At 40.4% G+C, this 18,404-nt stretch overlaps 1 non-coding gene across 1 annotated transcript in view; it reads right to left on the reverse strand.

The window, feature by feature from the left end:
- Positions 1–4,687: 4,687 nt before the first annotated feature.
- The window catches only part of LOC128684166 (uncharacterized), a 118,592-nt gene continuing 104,875 nt past the window's right edge, over positions 4,688–18,404 (reverse strand). The window contains exon 6 of the transcript XR_011392575.1: positions 4,688–11,240. This is a non-coding gene — a transcript (uncharacterized protein). The remainder of the gene's footprint in view (positions 11,241–18,404) is intronic.

Here is an 18,404-nt window from a genome sequence, read left to right on the forward strand (position 1 = left end):
TGAGGTCTGGCCGCCTGAGCACTGACTCTTGAACTATTATTTTCCACATTATTGACGCTTTGTTTACTTCAGAATTTATTTGTCGCTTCGCTTTCTGATGTCAGTGGTTGTTTCCCCACCTGTCGTGAGTATGAAGTGTGAACGACATGGCATGGGGCATAACATTGACCTTTAACATCAATGAAAGGCCAACACTAATCCTCGTATAACATCACAAGGGGTCCATCAATGATCCTCGTATAACATCACAAAGTGCCCATCAATGATCCTCGTATAACATCACAAGGGGCCCATCAATGATCCACGTATAACACCACAAGGTGCCCATCACCGATCCTCGTATAACATCACAACGTGCCCATCAATGATCCTCGTATAACATCACAAGGTGCCCATCAATGATCCTCGTATAACATCACAAGGGGCCCATCAATGATCCTCGTATAACATCACAAGGGGCCCATCAATGATCCTCGTATAACATCACAAGGGGCCCATCAGTGATCCTCGTATAACATCACAAGGTGCCCATCAATGATCCTCGTATAACATCACAAGGGGCCCATCAATGATCCTCGTATAACATCACAAGGGGCCCATCAGTGATCCTCGTATAACATCACAAGGGGCCCAACAGTGATCCTCGTATAACATCATAACGGGTTAGACCACGATCCCCGCATACCACTACAGGAGGCCTAAATTTGAACCCTGTAGAATGCCACGAGAATAATGATCCTTATAGAACACCACACGGTGCCGCCTGAGAACACTGATATCTGCAGAACACAAAAAAGGACCAACACTGATCATTGTATAGTGCTACAAAATGCTCAGCACTAAGCTCTGTATAATGCTACAAGGTGCTCAACACTGATCACTGTACAGTAGAACGCCAAAAGGGACCCAACACATAACCCTCAACAATGACATTTCATTATAATTTCTCCTCATTTGCACAGTCAGGTGTGTTGCTTATGTTGTTGTCAGTGAAAGAGAGAGAGAGAGAGAGAGAGAGAGAGAGAGAGAGAGAGAGAGAGAGAGAGAGAGAGACCGTCAATATGATCTACTGTTAAACCTTTCCACTATGTGGCACCAGTCGGATAAATCCAAGGTCAGTCATGTATTGACTCAGGAAAGGTGGTGTGTTGCTTGTTTTATTGTCAGAGAGAGAGAGGAATGAGAGAGAGAGAGAGAGAGAGAGAGAGAGAGAGAGAGAGAGAGAGAGAGAGAGAGAGAGAGAGAGAGAGAGAGAGAGAGAGACACGGAGAGAGAAACACAGACAGAGACAGGATGTTCCAGAGATAAGGCACAGAAACAAGGGGTCACAATTAGAAGTTGAAGACTCAGATGAGTCAGAGAGATGTTAGGAAGTACTTCTTTAGTCATAGAGGTGTCAATAAGTGGAATAATTTGGCAAGTGATGTAGTGGCGGCAGGAACCATACATAGCTTTAAGACAAGGTATGATTAAGCTCATGGATAAGGGAAAGAGAGAAGACCTAGTTGCGACCAGTGAAGAGGCAAGGCCAGGAGTTATGTCTCGACCCCTGCAACCACAAATAGGTAAGTACAGAGAGAGAGAGAGAGAGAGAGAGAGAGAGAGAGAGAGAGAGAGAGAGAGAGAGAGAGAGAGAGAGAGAGAGAGAGAGAGAGAGAGAGACTATTTACCGAAACATTATAGCAGGAAATGGGAAAATACTTTAAAGATGCTGTAGAAAGTCAAGCAAGAACACAAGATTCATTTAATATTTCGAATTCATGATGCTCCTCGAAATGAACACAGATGAGATGATTTGCTTCAGGTAAGTGGATAGAATTTTTACAGTAATAAAACTGAGGGAATGTTCGTGATATTTAGAACTAATTCAGTAATGTTGTTACAAGTATCGAATTCAAAACATCAACAGCAGGAAATATTCTTACTCACCACCTTTCGTTAACAATCCTAATTATTTAAAGTGCAGTATCCCTGAAATTTAGAGTACAGTATACTGGAAGTGAACTCATTCAGAGACTTGTCTGCACTATTTCAGAAGAAATTCCATAAAATATTTAGTATCAGATATGGTGTTATGGGGATAAAGTTGATGGTCAGCCAGACATAGGAAGGAGGAATGTATCATTGTTATCTCAGCTTGAAATGATTGTTACAATGTTACAGATTTGTTACAATGATTATTAAAACATGACAAAAACATAATTTCTCCGAAGGTTAAATATTGACAAAGAAGACAAAAAAAATCCTTTGGTTATTCCATTTAATCAGGAAATTAACAGACATTAAAATTAATTCCTCACAAACTCAAATCATATTTAATTATTCAACGTAAATAAAAAAAAAATACTCGAAATATATTTTCTATTATGTATCGCAAAAAAGTTATTTGACGTATATTGGTTAAACAATTACAACAGAGTTCCGAAGAATAGGTTAATTGAACGCAAATTATGCATGAGATACGCACAAACTGTCCCTGCGCATTTACAGCTTTGTCCAAACAATATATGACACTGTTATTTGTGGCACAGCTGAAATAATTCACCATAAAAATTGCAGCTAAGAATTTAATTTCTTAGAATCTGCCACGCCAGAAATCATTCCAGCTGTGGTTACTTAGTAAGCAGATTCAACAATGGTTGCTCCATTATACCTCTACTTCAGACAAATTCTTCTCGGTGTACTTTCTAGTATCCTTGTATAACGAGAACCCAGAGAAGAGACCAAAGTAATAACTTTCATTTATATAGTTGTATATATGTATGTACAATATACATACACACACACATACACACATACACACACACACACACACACACACACATATGTACCAATAACAACACTGCGACTAGCCGAGGATTCGAACCCATGTCGTTTTGGCCCACCTCTTGTGAGCGAAAATCACACATGATGCTCTAACCCAGAGTATCATGTGTGATTCTCGCTCACCATGCGGCGGGCAAAAACGACATGGGTTTGAATCCTCGGCTAGTTGCAGTGCTGTTATTGATTCAGTACCACTCGTTCGTGGTTACAATAATATATATATATATATATATATATATATATATATATATATATATATATATATATATATATGTCGTGCCTAATAGGCAGAACTTGCGATCTTGGCTTAAATAGCAACGCTCATCTTGCCATATAGGACAAGTGAAAATTTGTGTATGCAATAATTTCGTCAAAATCATTCTGAACCTTACGAAAAAAATATATTTCTCTGTGTTTGTTTAGTATTAAATTACTGTAAACAAATCTAAAATATATTTAGTTGGGTTAGGTTAAAATAAATTGTTCTTGTTATAATAAGGTAAGGTAAGTTTTCTAAGTTCCTTTTGGTTCAAAATTATAAATTTTTAAATCAACATTAATAAAAAAAAATATATCTTTAAACGTATAAGAGAAAATTTTAGAAAGGACTTAATTTCGAATGAGTTCTTGCTAATTGACCAGTTTTACATATTCGGAACGACATATATATATATACTATATATATATATATATATATATATATATATATATATATATATATATATATATATATATATATATATATTTTATATATATATATATATATATATATATATATATATATATATATATATATATATATATATATATATATATATATATATATATATATATATATATATATATATATATATATATATATATATATATATATATATATATATATATATATATATATATATATATATATGTATATATATATGTACTTCTATACAATTACATATATTAATGAATTAAATGTACATAAACATACACAATATGCATACATATATATAATATATATACACATTTAATCACTGGGCGGTGTGGAATGATAACAGAGTAGAATTATAACTTAAACAAGTTAACATTATCTTCCCTAACACGTTTGAGGACGTAACTCACACTGAAACTTGATTCTCACTAATATTTTTTCACTATGTAGGCGGCCCAGAGCTTGTACAGAGCCATTCTATTTATAAGGGAGGTAATTATTCAGTTTCTGTACACTATATCACTAACTAACTACTGCTTTGGAAAACTGTGATTTTTTTCTTTATGTTCTTGTCCAGATGTTTCTAGGACTTGAAGTTCGGAGCTAACGTAAGTTATTGGCTGGTGGTGGAAGGATTTTGGTTATCTGTGTGACTGGTTCGGGATTTTGGTTGTTGTTGTAGTCAGATAATTTGTTAGTTCACCATATAAGGAGCTTTTATCATAGTCAGGTGGGATATTAAGGAAACTCTCGGAAAAAAGTCAACGAGGCATTTTTTACAAGCTCGTAACAAGTCGTTTTAGGATAATTTGGGAATGCTGAATTCGATTCTGTTACCAGATTTTTTTTTATTCTAAATTGTCTAAAATCATCACTTAATAAAGCGTGTCTAAAGCAGTAAATTTTCATAATTAAATTACACCTGTATTCTGTTAATTCAAATAAGAGACATCATTTCCTCACTCTGGCTCATCCGAAGGTATGTTAGAGAACTCTAGATCAAGAAATATCCTTTTCAATCTGTCTCCTCTCCCTCCCTCCCTCAAGGAAGGTTCCTTGATGTTCGTGAGAGGCTCTTGATTTAGGGAATTGGATCTGTGCTCCAGTTCCCCAAATTAAGCCTGAATGCCTTCCACATCCCTCCCCCCCAGGCGCTGTATAGCGCTTCCCCCTTGATTATAATAATAATAATCCTCTCCCTCCCTTCTCACAAAGCCAATAATACGTTTATAGTTTACACATATTTTATTGGTATTTTACTAACGAAAAATTCAACATCGTATTAATACTCGTTTCAGTAGGATTTGAAAAGTAAATTATCAGTGTACTGTTATTTTTAACATATTCTGTGTGACTTTGCAATCAAAGAAAGAAGAGCTTCGTCCTTCAACGGAGTGTGGCTCAGAAAGGTCTGAGATGCCAAGTATGTAAAACAATTGACAAATTCAAAAATGGTCTGGACTATGTGAATCTAACACAAATTGTCTGGCATGGGAACTGCTATATAAATATCAGACAGTGGGAAAATCAAAGGACGGTAGATAAATACAGAAAAGCTTTCAGAAACACCATCAACAAACATGAGAACTAACGAGTTTTTAGGTGGAAGCATGGTGCAGGCTATTGACTGGAATTCGTACCTATTTTGCCAGGAGGTCCCAAAAGAGAAGGCCAGACGGGTTGCAACGTTCACAGTGAGCAAGTAGAAGTTGGAAACTGCACATGTTTTGTATAGTTTTACTGGGATACTCACTTGATAAGTTTTCTGCAGACGCCTGTGGCCACAGGCAAGAGTATAGCCATTCAACCAGGATGAGTGGTAACCCTAGTTGGATGGTATTATACCCGTACCTGTGGTCACAGGCGTCTGCGGATCACTTCTCGTGTGAATATCCCAGTAAATCATACAAAATATGATTGATAAATTAAATAGAAAGTGCACAGTTCGACCAGAGCCAGGACCCACTTTGTTAGGGTATCTGATCTAACAATTGCTGACGGTAGATTCTACTTGCCCTGCCTAGCGACATTCAACCGATCAGTTGGAAAACTCAAATTGAAACAAAACAATGTTTACATTTAATTAAGGTGGTTTTGCTGGAACAGGTACTGAAGCCTAGAAGAAAGAATCGGAAACTGAAATTTCAGTCTCAAGAAGTAGCAGGCTTTCATTCCAAGAAAAGCTCCATTCCTCTCGGAAATACAGTCAAAATTATTCCATCTCTTCACAAGAGTCATGGCGATAGCCAAACTTTCGTTATACTTTTAACCGAGTTTGTGGAATCAGAAGATTCTGATGAAATGTTCACAATTCCAGCTTACCAACCAGAGAATAACGCTGTCATGGACCTGTGTGACTAAAAATTCTTGGAGACTTTTTTTTTTTTTATCACACTGGCCGATTCCCACCAAGGCAGGGTGGCCCGAAAAAGAAAAACTTTCACCATCATTCACTCCATCACTGTCTTGCCAGAAGGGTGCTTTACACTACAGTTTTTAAACTGCAACATTAACACCCCTCCTTCAGAGTGCAGGCACTGTACTTCCCATCTCCAGGACTCAAGTCCGGCCTGCCGGTTTCCCTGAACCCCTTCATAAATGTTACTTTGCTCACACTCCAACAGCACGTCAAGTATTAAAAACCATTTGTCTCCATTCACTCCTATCAAACACGCTCACGCATGCCTGCTGGAAGTCCAAGCCCCTTGCACACAAAACCTCCTTTACCCCCTCTCTCCAACCTTTCCTAGGCCGACCCCTACCCCGCCTTCCTTCCACTACAGACTGATACACTCTTGAAGTCATTCTATTTCGCTCCATTCTCTCTACATGTCCGAACCACCTCAACAACCCTTCCTCAGCCCTCTGGACAACAGTTTTGGTAATCCCGCACCTCCTCCTAACTTCCAAACTACGAATTCTCTGCATTATATTCACACCACACATTGCCCTCAGACATGACATCTCCACTGCCTCCAGCCTTCTCCTCGCTGCAACCTTCATCACCTATGCTTCACACCCATATAAGAGCGTTGGTAAAACTATACTCTCATACATTCCCCTCTTTGCCTCCAAGGACAAAGTTCTTTGTCTCCACAGACTCCTAAGTGCACCACTCATTCTTTTCCCCTCATCAATTCTAAGATTCACCTCATCTTTCATAGACCCATCCGCTGACACGTCCACTCCCAAATATCTGAATACATTCACCTCCTCCATACTCTCTCCCTCCAATCTGATATTCAATCTTTCATCACCTAATCTTTTTGTTATCCTCATAACCTTACTCTTTCCTGTATTCATCTTTAATTTTCTTCTTTTGCACACCCTACCAAATTCATCCACCAATCTCTGCAACTTCTCTTCAGAATCTCCCAAGAGCACAGTGTCATCAGCAAAGAGCAGCTGTGACAACTCCCACTTTGTGTGTGATTCTTTATCTTTTAACTCCACACCTCTTGCCAAGACCCTCGCATTTACTTCTCTTACAACCCCATCTATAAATATATTAAACAACCACGGTGACATCACACATCCTTGTCTAAGGCCTACTTTTACTGGGAAAAAATTTCCCTCTTTCCTACATACTCTAACTTGAGCCTCACTATCCTCGTAAAAACTCTTCACTGCTTTCAGTAACCTACCTCCTACACCATACATTTGCAACATCTGCCACATTGCCCCCCTATCCACCCTGTCATACGCCTTTTCCAAATCCATAAATGCCACAAAGACCTCTTTAGCCTTATCTAAATACTGTTCACTTATATGTTTCACTGTAAACACCTGGTCCACACACCCCCTACCTTTCCTAAAGGCTCCTTGTTCATCTGCTATCCTATTCTCCGTCTTACTTTTAATTCTTTCGATAATAACTCTACCCTACACTTTACCAGGTATACTCAGCAGACTTATCCCCCTATAATTTTTGCACTCTCTTTTATCCCCTTTGCCTTTATACAAAGGAACTATGCATGCTCTCTGCCAATCCCTAGGTACCTCACCCTCTTCCATACATTTATTAAATAATTGCACCAACCACTCCAAAACTATATCCCCACCTGCTTTTAACATTTCTATCTTTATCCCATCAATCCCGGCTGCCTTACCCCCTTTCATTTTACCTACTGCCTCACGAACTTCCCCCACACTCACTACTGGCTCTTCCTCACTCCTACAAGATGTTATTCCTCCTTGTCCTATACACGAAATCACAGCTTCCCTATCTTGGAGACTTTATCATCCACAAAAGTCACACAGGACTCAGGGTAGAGATAGTGCAATTGTGTGCATCCTGCCACAGTCTCTACACTTTTTTTTTTTTTTTTTGAGAATTTTATTCGGAGGATAAAAACTCCTTGACGAAAGTCGCTGCTAAGTAATGCTAAGTCATTGTGTTCAGTGTCTTCGGTAGCCTAAACTCAAGCCTTGAAACCACACTTGACTGGGTTGTGCACTGCATCAATATACCAGATTAGTTATTTTTTCTAAACTTGGAAGTATTATCACTTATCAAATTCTTCAGTTCTTTATAGCATTAACAGAAAATAATCCGAGAACTATGAACTGGAAGGTGAACATTTGACGGCCAGTAAACATTTCACTCCGTTTAAGAAGTATGGCAGAAAGGATCAAGATCGACTTATGTGATAGAAATTCTGAGGCTGAGCAGACGACGTCAACTAAATGTTCCTTCATTTATAAAAACACTCTTCCCCACTTTCGCTTTGGAAAGGTAAATCGAAATAAAGTGTGAAAATTTTGATCCCACTTGGTTCAAGAAACCCGAGGATGAGCCAGCGTGTGCGACGGCAGCTAGAGCGATTTATCGTGCATTCTTCATGACAAGTCTGATGTCTCACATAAAACCTGGATTTATAGTCTTCAGTTAGTTCCTGAGTTCGACCAATGATAGCATCAGTAAGTTACCTGTCAATATTTCAAGTGTTTGCCAACAAAATGTACACCTTGAACGTAATAGTTCATCGCTGTGTGTACTTATCCTTGCAGCGTGATCAGCAGGTCATAATCATCACTGTACATCACACACTGCTGCTTGAATACAAAGTGTCATTATTCGTCTTGGTGGTCTTCATATAGCCACGAACTTTCTTTAGCTCACTGGTAAACATATGAAGGGTTCTAAACTACTGAGGCTGGAGCCACTCTCTTCCGAGAAATCCATGTGTGTTCATAAAGTAACATCCTAAGATTTATGGCAAATACAACAAGGAAAATGATCTTGAGCTGCATGCACAGATTTCATCAATGTCATTTGATGATGTTGAAGAGTATGTGAAACTCTAACTGCTTCCAAAACACAATTTCATTCTGCATCAGAGGAACCCTGTGTGACATTGCTAATCTCTACTACTTGTGGAATTACGTGGAAATGGTCATTATCAAGGAAAAGGCAGATCTGGTTTTACTTCTCTCCAAAGAAATTATAAACTAATGCCCTTCAGACAAGACTGTTGTTGTTAGTGGTGAATCTGCGGACCAGTGTGAAGTTAAAAGTAACAATTAGTCGAGTCAATTAGTCCCCGTTCTTGGACATGCTGGAAATCACGCACAAAAAATCAGACACCAGAGTAGGTTCCATGCAATACACATTAATGTTGTTGTCAGAGCCTGGGACACAGACGTCCTCCTGCTGCTCGTTGCACATGTGGAGGAGTCTGGTTGTCCTGAGCTATGGATACTAGTAGGTACACGCCAGAAACAGAAGTTCATTCCAGCAAAATTAAGTACACTGCCAGTTTCATTTCACATGGACACATAATCTATTTCCATTTCATGCTCTGATCAGTTGTGACACAACATCACCGACCATACAAAAAACAGCTGTGCGAAGTGTTCAAGAAACACCATAAATTTCTCTGTCCAAAATGAAGACATTCTCATACAAGAAGCTGTTGCCTCTACTGATAAACTGGAGTGTAAGGAGTATTGCACAATGTGCCAAATTCTGTGGAAACAAGTAACAATGCTTGATGTCTACTCTCTCCACAGCCAAAAAACCAGAAGCACCACAGCAAAGAGTTACGTTCTCAATTACTAGATACAGCGAATAAGCTGCAATAGCATATTGTTGACACGAGGAAATCATCCAGGTTACTTGAAAGGAAATATGCTCGAATCCTGATAAGCCCTAGTATCATCACAGACAACTGCATAGAAATGCTGATATGCAGTGTAAACAGGTTGAATGGCACTACGAAGTAAGTGCCGTAAATCCAGATTATTTTGCTCACGGTTTGTCAGTGTACAAGCTTCACCGACGAGCTGCAGTGTACTATAAATACATGAACAACACAGACAAATGATTCTAAATAGCCTTCCTGTAATGAATTTTAATGAATGTTAATAATATAATAAGTGAAATCTTTATATTATTTAGTGATGCATGTTTAAATAACATTGGCGGTACTTAATTATTAGGCACGGTGAAATTACTACATATTAAATGCACTTATTATTATTATTTTCATTATTCATGGAGGTAATTTGTTGTCCTTCGCACTTCTCGTTAATCCTACTAAACAAGAATTATTTAGTTTTTAAATTTCCCCGTATTACGTATTTATAAATTCTTCATATTTGTTTTTGTGGTATTTTAGCATTTCTGAATTCCACTTAAGTTTACACTCGTATATTGTTCTCGTTTATACGTAACAGAAATTTAATTATCTCAAAACGACGTGTTTGCGGCGACTATCTCCGATGCGCCACTTTGGATGTTAAACGGCTATCGATATTTTGGTAACAGCCATTATAGAGCTTTGCATACCTAAAATAGCTTAAAAATACGTAAAATTTACTTGTAACAGCAAATGCCTTTGAATGTTAGAATTTTTAAAATCTCCACCCGACTATTAGACGAATTAGATCAAGGGTATAAAATACCGACAAAGTAATGAACAAGACACGTGCTACACCTGAGTATTTTTATGTGGGAGACGTTTCGCCCACCAGAGGATTTATTAAAGTGATATAGACTCATAAGTCTCCTTTCTCATGTCTCTGTAATAGAGGGAATTCTCTCAAATAAATGTTCTCAAGTGTTGCACATGTGTCTTTTCATCAGTTACTCTGTGAGTTATCTTTTCATCACTTTTTAACAAGCAGTTAACAAGCGTAAAGTTTTAGCAGTGTTTTAGTTTCCCAGTTAATCACCTATCACCGTCAATTCACAGCTTTGTCAGTTGAAGAGAATGTTTAACACTTCACTCAGGCAGTTTTTTTTTCCACTTAGCCAGTTTTCATGAGCACTCTGGTTAACCACCAATAGTATACCAGCTCGGTATTCACCAGTTTTCACAATTTCATGACTTTAGCCAGCCTCCCAACACACCTAAGTCACATATCGGCCAGTATATTATATCATCTGTTAGCCAGTTTATCACTGCATAAGTTCACCTGTTCACCATGTTCACCAGTTTATTCGTTTACTCGTCTGCTGTTTTACCAAATCGCCAATCCTCTACTTGACCAGTCCAGCAGCGTTGCTTCGCGAAGTACCTGACATGGTTCGGCGGGAGAATGGTGAAGGTGGGCAGTGACTATCAGCAGGTGCTTAGGTGAGGGCGTAGTGCAGGTGAACAGTAACTTTCAGGAGGTGATTAGGTGAGGGCGTAGCGCTGGTGGGCGGTGAGGGTAGTCAGCAGCAGGACTAGCAGAACATTCAAGTGCCTCCCTAGCTTCACTCCTGCGCTGGAACCTGTAGGTGAAGAATAGGTGATAATGAGTCCCACCACCTATCTTATAATGTCTTATAAATGTTACACACACATCGTCAAGCTTTAATCTTACCTCCCTCTCCCAACACTGCTCCATTCCTCTAACACTGCCCAGTTCCAATACCGTCCCACTTCTCCAACATTGCCTCACTTCTGTAACACTCCAACATATATATGCAGCACTTTGCAACTCTTCCAACTCTCCACCAATACTCTCATAACACCTGTAGAGATATAGCTTTCGGTTTAGAACAGTGGTTCTTAACCTTTGTTCGATCGAACCCCAGAGCTTCGGTGAGTCAGTCTCTGGAGTTCGGCGGAGGTCACACACACACACACACACACACACACACACACACACACACACACACACACACACACACACACACACACAGTGAAGAGGTGGGGCCAGGAGCTATGACTCGACCCCTGCAACCACAACTGAGTACAACTAGGTGAGCACACACACACACACACACACACACACACACACACACACGACACACACCCGACACACACCCGACACACACCCGACACACACACGACACACACACGACACACACACGACACACACACGACACACACACGACACACACACGACACACACAGTGTCTGTGTGTTACAACGCCGTTTGTTACAGTGTATCTTTACGTGCAATCCTTTTCGAGGATGGTAGACATCAAAACGAAGAAAAGGAACAGACTTTGTTGCAAAAATGATAGAGAGTGACACTTGCCAAGGTGAAGCCGCACATTTCTGAACTTGTCTCTGAAAGGCAACAGCAAAAATCATATTGATTTGTAGTTTTGACTGAAGTCATATTTTGAAGAAATAATATTTCATTATTCAAATTACGAAGGGTTCAGTGAATGCAGGGAAGAAACTTGCGGGGTTCGGTACTTCCAACAAGGATAAGAACCACTGGTTTAGAACAACTGTAAATATGTGTCGGCGGCTTTCAAGGCTGCCAGGTAATCAGATATTTCTCATTCTCAGGAACGCGTATCTCAACGACGGAACACCTGTGAAGATCAAAGAAAAACTGTTAATTATCGTAGCCTATTACAGTTGTTGGTCCTGCTCACCTAGCAGTATGTCGGTGCCTGAATGTTAGCCGACTTTTGTGCATCCCATCCTTAGGAGGGAAGGTAGGTGGTAGCATATCTTAAATGGAACTGAGCTTTGAATTGAGCTGAGGAGGGATATCAGCTATTAGCATGCAATGATGAGCGCTAGTAAATAAAAAAAAGAGGTTATAGTTAATATATGCACTCCTGGAGGTAAGATGCAAGCAGTAGAAGTGAGGTTTTTCGTGGATGGTGGTAGTCTGAGCCGGAATCAATACACCATTTCGTCTTGGCCTGTAAATTGAACAGTGTAAAAACAAGAGAAAAAGTAACAGAATATAGTGGAGATGGTGCACGTTCACCAACTTTCCATGAATGTTCTTTTCTGTTATACGTTGGAAGCTTCACCATTACGTATGGTGAAGCTTCTAAGTGTAATAGGCACTGTTGCATTAACAAAAATAAATATTAGTCATTCATATATTACAATTACATCACATAGCTAATGCACACAATACAGTATGGAATATAGTCTTAATTTTTTTTGCTTATAACTGGTTTGCAATCTCCTCAATAAAGTCAGCTCATTCATCTAGTTGACGCAAAATTTGGACAATATGAAGATTTCAAATACTTTATCATAAATGAGGTGTTTTGCCGTAACCTTAGAGGTTTGCATGGAGGTGTCTCTGAGAAGTTGGATGTTTGGACACTCTGCGATATAATACTCGAGTGTATGACACTGTATCTGTCCTCACACTTTGCATTTTATGACATTCGCATCTCCATACCAACTGTATTGCCAAACAGCTGCTTATAGCCTAGCCTTAATCCAACAATAACAATATTTTGCAATCTACTGACCTATTTACTTTCTTTATAGATATGCTTGACGTGACTTTTTTCGAACTTGCTTGCTAGTTCCATTCTGATAATGTTTCTTTAACCTCTGCTTGAAAAACAAAATAATGCTCCACATTCTCTATAATGATCATCTAGGTCTATATGAGAGGAAAGCCACAGAAGATTGACTGTAATCCCTTTCTAACTAATTTGTGCATATCAGTGCCTAGCTTCATACATAAGCATGATACATTCAGGTCTTGGGCTATTCAGAACAAGTAATGAAGAAAGGGAGTCGGTTACAATTGAACTATCCGAGGTCGTAATTTCCATAAACTTAGGAGCAACAAATATAGGAAACAGGTCAGTTTGCAATTTCTAATTCTAATAAACCTCAGTACCATCAGGATGGTATATAATAACAGTAGTACTTCGTGCTCTCCCACTGTCAGGGTTAAGAGAGCCATCAGCGTAGTTTGTGATATTTTTTCTCTGCAGGTCGTGTATTTGTTCCACAACTCCGAGTATAGAAAGTGCATGTATTCGAAGATGAGAGTTGTATATGATTAGTTTCTTGGGAAGTGGGGAGTAGATGATCACAGTGTGACGGAAAATGCTGCTCTATCTTAGCGTGATATAGTTCACGCAGTACAAACATTTTTATGTGACTCTTATTAGAGTCCATCTTGACTTACTTGCTTACTTGTCCCATGAGTTATGTATTCTAGAAATTCTAAAGAGACAGCAATGCTTTAATCACCACGCAGCAATTTCACGTATTCTATCAGCAACACTAGGAAATGCTTCATTCTTTCATCATATTAAGTATTTAATTGTATGTGTAACGCTACATGTTCCAACCCTTTGAACTCTGACAAGGACGATGTGGGTGTATAGACCCGGCTATAGTTCCGGTACACTTATTTATAAATTGAGGAAACCAACATGGAGACAGAAACAGTGAAAAATGTTAGGTGTATATTCGTTTACTATTCCTGACTTCCCCTGCTTCTCCTTCATGCTGAACAAGGGTTGCGCTGATACCGGCAAAGAGCTCTTGATCCCAGGAATTATAGCAGCTCTCACTCTCCTAATCCCATGCCTCTGCAAGACCCTTCTAGGTTTAGCGCTTACCAGTGAATAATATAGTAGTAATCCTAGACTACCAGTACTTACTAATTAATCAATGCAATTCTGCCTCACATCATGTGATTAATCAGTGTTCACATACATATCAAAGCCACTATTGCAGCTATGACACTTGTGTTGCCTCACAACACCACCTGTCCATATAGAGACAGGGAGCTCTGTATTATTATTATTATTATTATTATTATTATTATTATTATTATTATTGTTGTCGCTGTTGTTTCTGTTGTTACTATTACTGTGGTTTACATACAGCACCTGCGGAACGAATGGTAATTAGGTATGATCCAAGGAACAGGAGGGTAGTGCAGCCAACGTCACTCAGTCTTACGGAAGTGACCCTCTGGGCCTGGGCAACTTAAACACACTGCCTATATACAAGACCCCAAATAAAGTAACAAGCCTCCGAAACCTTATCATTCATTTCCACTACCAGATCAACGCATAATCCTCGACGATAAATGGTGGAAGCGGTTGCTGAAGCAAGTTGTGTTGCCCGGAGAGAGGAAGGAAGCCGAAAATGTTGTCTCCACTTCATCGCCCCATACAAGAAGCATCTGTCTCTCTACGAGTTGCCCAGAAGTCGTGTCTACAAGTTTCATTATTCAGACATAGAATCAGCAGGATCCAGACCGAAATTTGCTGAATTTTCTTCGAGAAATCTTCGTGGCATCACCTGGGTCACCACAGCATCCTGCGCTCTTCAGTCACGTACTCAGCGTCACCTATATGTTTCTGCTGATGTGTTCAGCTCAGCACTGCTATTTCAGCAAGTCAGAGGTGAGTTTGTGTGGTGCTCTGCATCCAGTGTGATTGATTCTCTAAGTGGGTATGTGGGGTGCGGAGGAAGTGACCTGATCTACCCTCGCCATACACCACCCACGCTCACCACTACCACCATACAACACCCACGCTCACCAATACCACCATACAACACTACACTCTCACACCCTCTCTGCTGTTTATCTTTGAGTTCAGTTTGAATTCTTGCCAGAGCTGTGTATCTGAGTGCCTGAGGTCACTCGAAGGAATGTGGATCACGAAGCCACATGTGGATAAGGCCACGTGGATCTACAAGCCACGTGGAGCGAGCCACATGGGTAACCAAGCCAGATGTCCAAAGCCATGTGCTGGTGTCTGCTGCCTGATGTCACCTCGCGATGTCTCTCCAGGACGTCTGCCCGATGTCTCTCCAGGACGTCTGCCCGATGTCACCCAGGACGTCTGCCTGACATCACCTTGCAATGTCACCCTGGACCTCTACCCTGATGTTACTAGTTTCACAGTGAGCACTTTGTCGCAGTATTGTCGAGAAGGATTGAGAGAAGATATGTCACGTGTTAAAAGTCCTCTCAGTCAGTGTTCCTTACTAGTGTTCTCACATATTCGTGAATGTTTTAGTGTCGATTTTTGCAAAGAAAGGCATCATTTGCTAGTGAAAACCATGTTGTAGCTGCACGTGCAGTGTGGGTGTGTGCAGTTTTCCGTGTGTCCCGATGTGTGGTCTGAGCCCAGATGTGTGTGTAGATCACAGTGTGGTCTGAACCCAGATATGTATATAGATCACAGTGTGGCCTGAGCCCGACCATTGGTAACATCTTCGTGTTACATGTCACCGCATTGTGATCATTCAACAACTGACACTAGTCAGTCTAGGCATCAGCTTACGAGCTTCTGAGCCCCCCCCCCCCTGTACAGAAAGTTCTTATGCTCGCCGCTCATGGACACTATGCCTGAGTCGTCCTTCTAGACTTCCCATTAAGACTCGTTTCACTCCACCTCCTGACCGTCAGAGTGCAGTTACGTGTAGAAAACCAATCTGAGGATGCTTAGACAAACCTCTGTTGTGACTCGAACTCTGTCGAGAGGATGACATCATCAAGCCACAGTAGTCCTGATGGCAGGCAACTGTCTGACTCGTGTTATGGCTTCAGTATGATGTCACTATGACTGCTAGCCCACTCACTCCAGTTACTGTGTATGCTACTACGACTCCAAGACGTTTTTTCTGAGTCTTCCCTGCCACGACTCACTCCACGCTTGCCTGCAGTGACAGCCCCAGCAACACTACCAGTCGAGAAATGCCTTCTTGAGTCGCTTGCCAGAAGAAGTCCTGCCCAGTTGCCAAGTACTGACGATGCCTTACTCAAGGGCACTAGCAGGTTGTGCCCCAGGTTGAGTGAACCCTGCAGTGACTACTCCACGGTGACTGTTTCACCGTTCCAGAGGAGAGCGTATCCTGTTATGTCATAGCTCAGCCGCAGCGATGTCTCCTGTGTTGCAGTACCTGTCCAGAAGAAGGAAGGTGTGCAATGACACCAGCCGAGGCTCACTACCTTGGACTACAATATTTTGCACACCCTCCTTTTTTTTCTTCCCTCCCTTCAGGATTTTTTTTTTGTCCATGTCCACATGTATATATACTTGTCTATTGTGTGTTCTGTGCCCTGTTCCTGAGATAGAAAGACTGAGATTTTTTTTCAGTCAATCTTAGTCGATGACTACCATGGGTAGGTGGCCAAGTGATGTATGCCCATCTGGGTTCATATTCTGTGCCATGATGGTGCTGCCAGGCCTACCAACCACAGCCTGCATCACGCTCACTCTGCCTCACTCTGGCAGCTGATGTTATTCAGTCAACAAGTGTTTACTCCGTCACTCACGGGCATGGCTCTCCAGACCTGGCAACTTAAGCACACTGCCTGTGTACAAGACCCCAAATAAAGTAACAACCTCTGAATCCTTATTAATCATTCCTGTTACCACATCAGTGCATAATCCTCGACGATATTTGTCCTACAACATCTTTATTAGACCCACATGTATGTACCATACCATGCACGTCTCTTCTTGCTAAAATTTCTGAGCAATTGCACAATGAGGGTTAAACGAGAGCAATTACTCTTTCCCCATAGCAGAAAAATTAATGGAAAACTTGTGCCCAACTTAATCTACATGTCAGGTGTATTATAACTATTAGCCCACTACTAAACAACAAGGAATCAGCCCTCTTGTGTTAATCCTTGTTGCAATATGTAGCAAGGAAGGTACATAAAGCTGAGCTCAGCATTTTCTGTGCGCAAGACGAATGAGGGAGCTAGGAGGGCTGCTGGGGCAGATTGTTTCAAGGAACGAACAAGGCGTGTGTGTCACAGAGGGCATTGCCACCTTATCGCTAAAAGACAAAGAGACAGTAGTGACCAGTGCATTCTTTACTCTTGCTCATTCTGACAGTCTCAGGAAAGTAGGAAGTTAGATTGGTTCTTTTATACGAGTCAGGAAATTCTCAGTAGAACTAATCATGTAGTCTTTATAGCGTCTGTGTGTGACTTTCTTGATTGAACGTTGGGAGTGATGAAGTATACAATGTTATTTAGCTTTCTCCCTACTGTAGATAATTCCACGAAACTCATAAGTGAGTGATACTGATGACAATAGTGAACCGGTGTAATTAGGAAATAACATTCCTGACGTGCTGTGGCGAACATTAGTGCAACATTCCCCGAGACACCGTCAGTCTACTATCAAAACAACGATATCGGCCTCGTGTCACACCAACGACACAGGACTCCAGCTATGAGTCAAGCAGGTTTCATTTCCCTTTCATTTGCCCCAAGACGCTGCAGTGTTTACGTTAATGTCAGAACAATATTCCCCACCTTAGAGGCCGAAATTTGAGTGTCAACCCCAAAACACCAGTGAGTTTCCATCGGCATCACATGTGATCAATGTGATATGCTCAATTATATGCTCCTTTGGGGCAAAATATAATGGATTTATCCACTCATCAACAGCCAATGTGGACACTGCTACAGTAACTATGAATGTGATACCAGGAAGAGGGTGCTGGAAATCGTCTTTATCATTATCATTCAGGAAAGTGTACTTATCTAACCAGTGCCTCCACATGAGGAGCTGGATGAAATAGTGGAGATGTAGGCTTTGAGATGTCATCTATGTTGTTCTCCTTCCCATTATATCTTGATTATATATAAAGTTTATAAATAAGATACAAGCTATTGCACTAGGTGGACCCCACCTATATATATATATATATATATATTCAACAAGTCGGTCGTCTCTCAC

The sequence above is a fragment of the Cherax quadricarinatus genome, chromosome 2, assembly GCF_038502225.1.
Source record: "Cherax quadricarinatus isolate ZL_2023a chromosome 2, ASM3850222v1, whole genome shotgun sequence".
Classification (NCBI taxonomy): Eukaryota; Metazoa; Arthropoda; class Malacostraca; order Decapoda; family Parastacidae; genus Cherax; species Cherax quadricarinatus.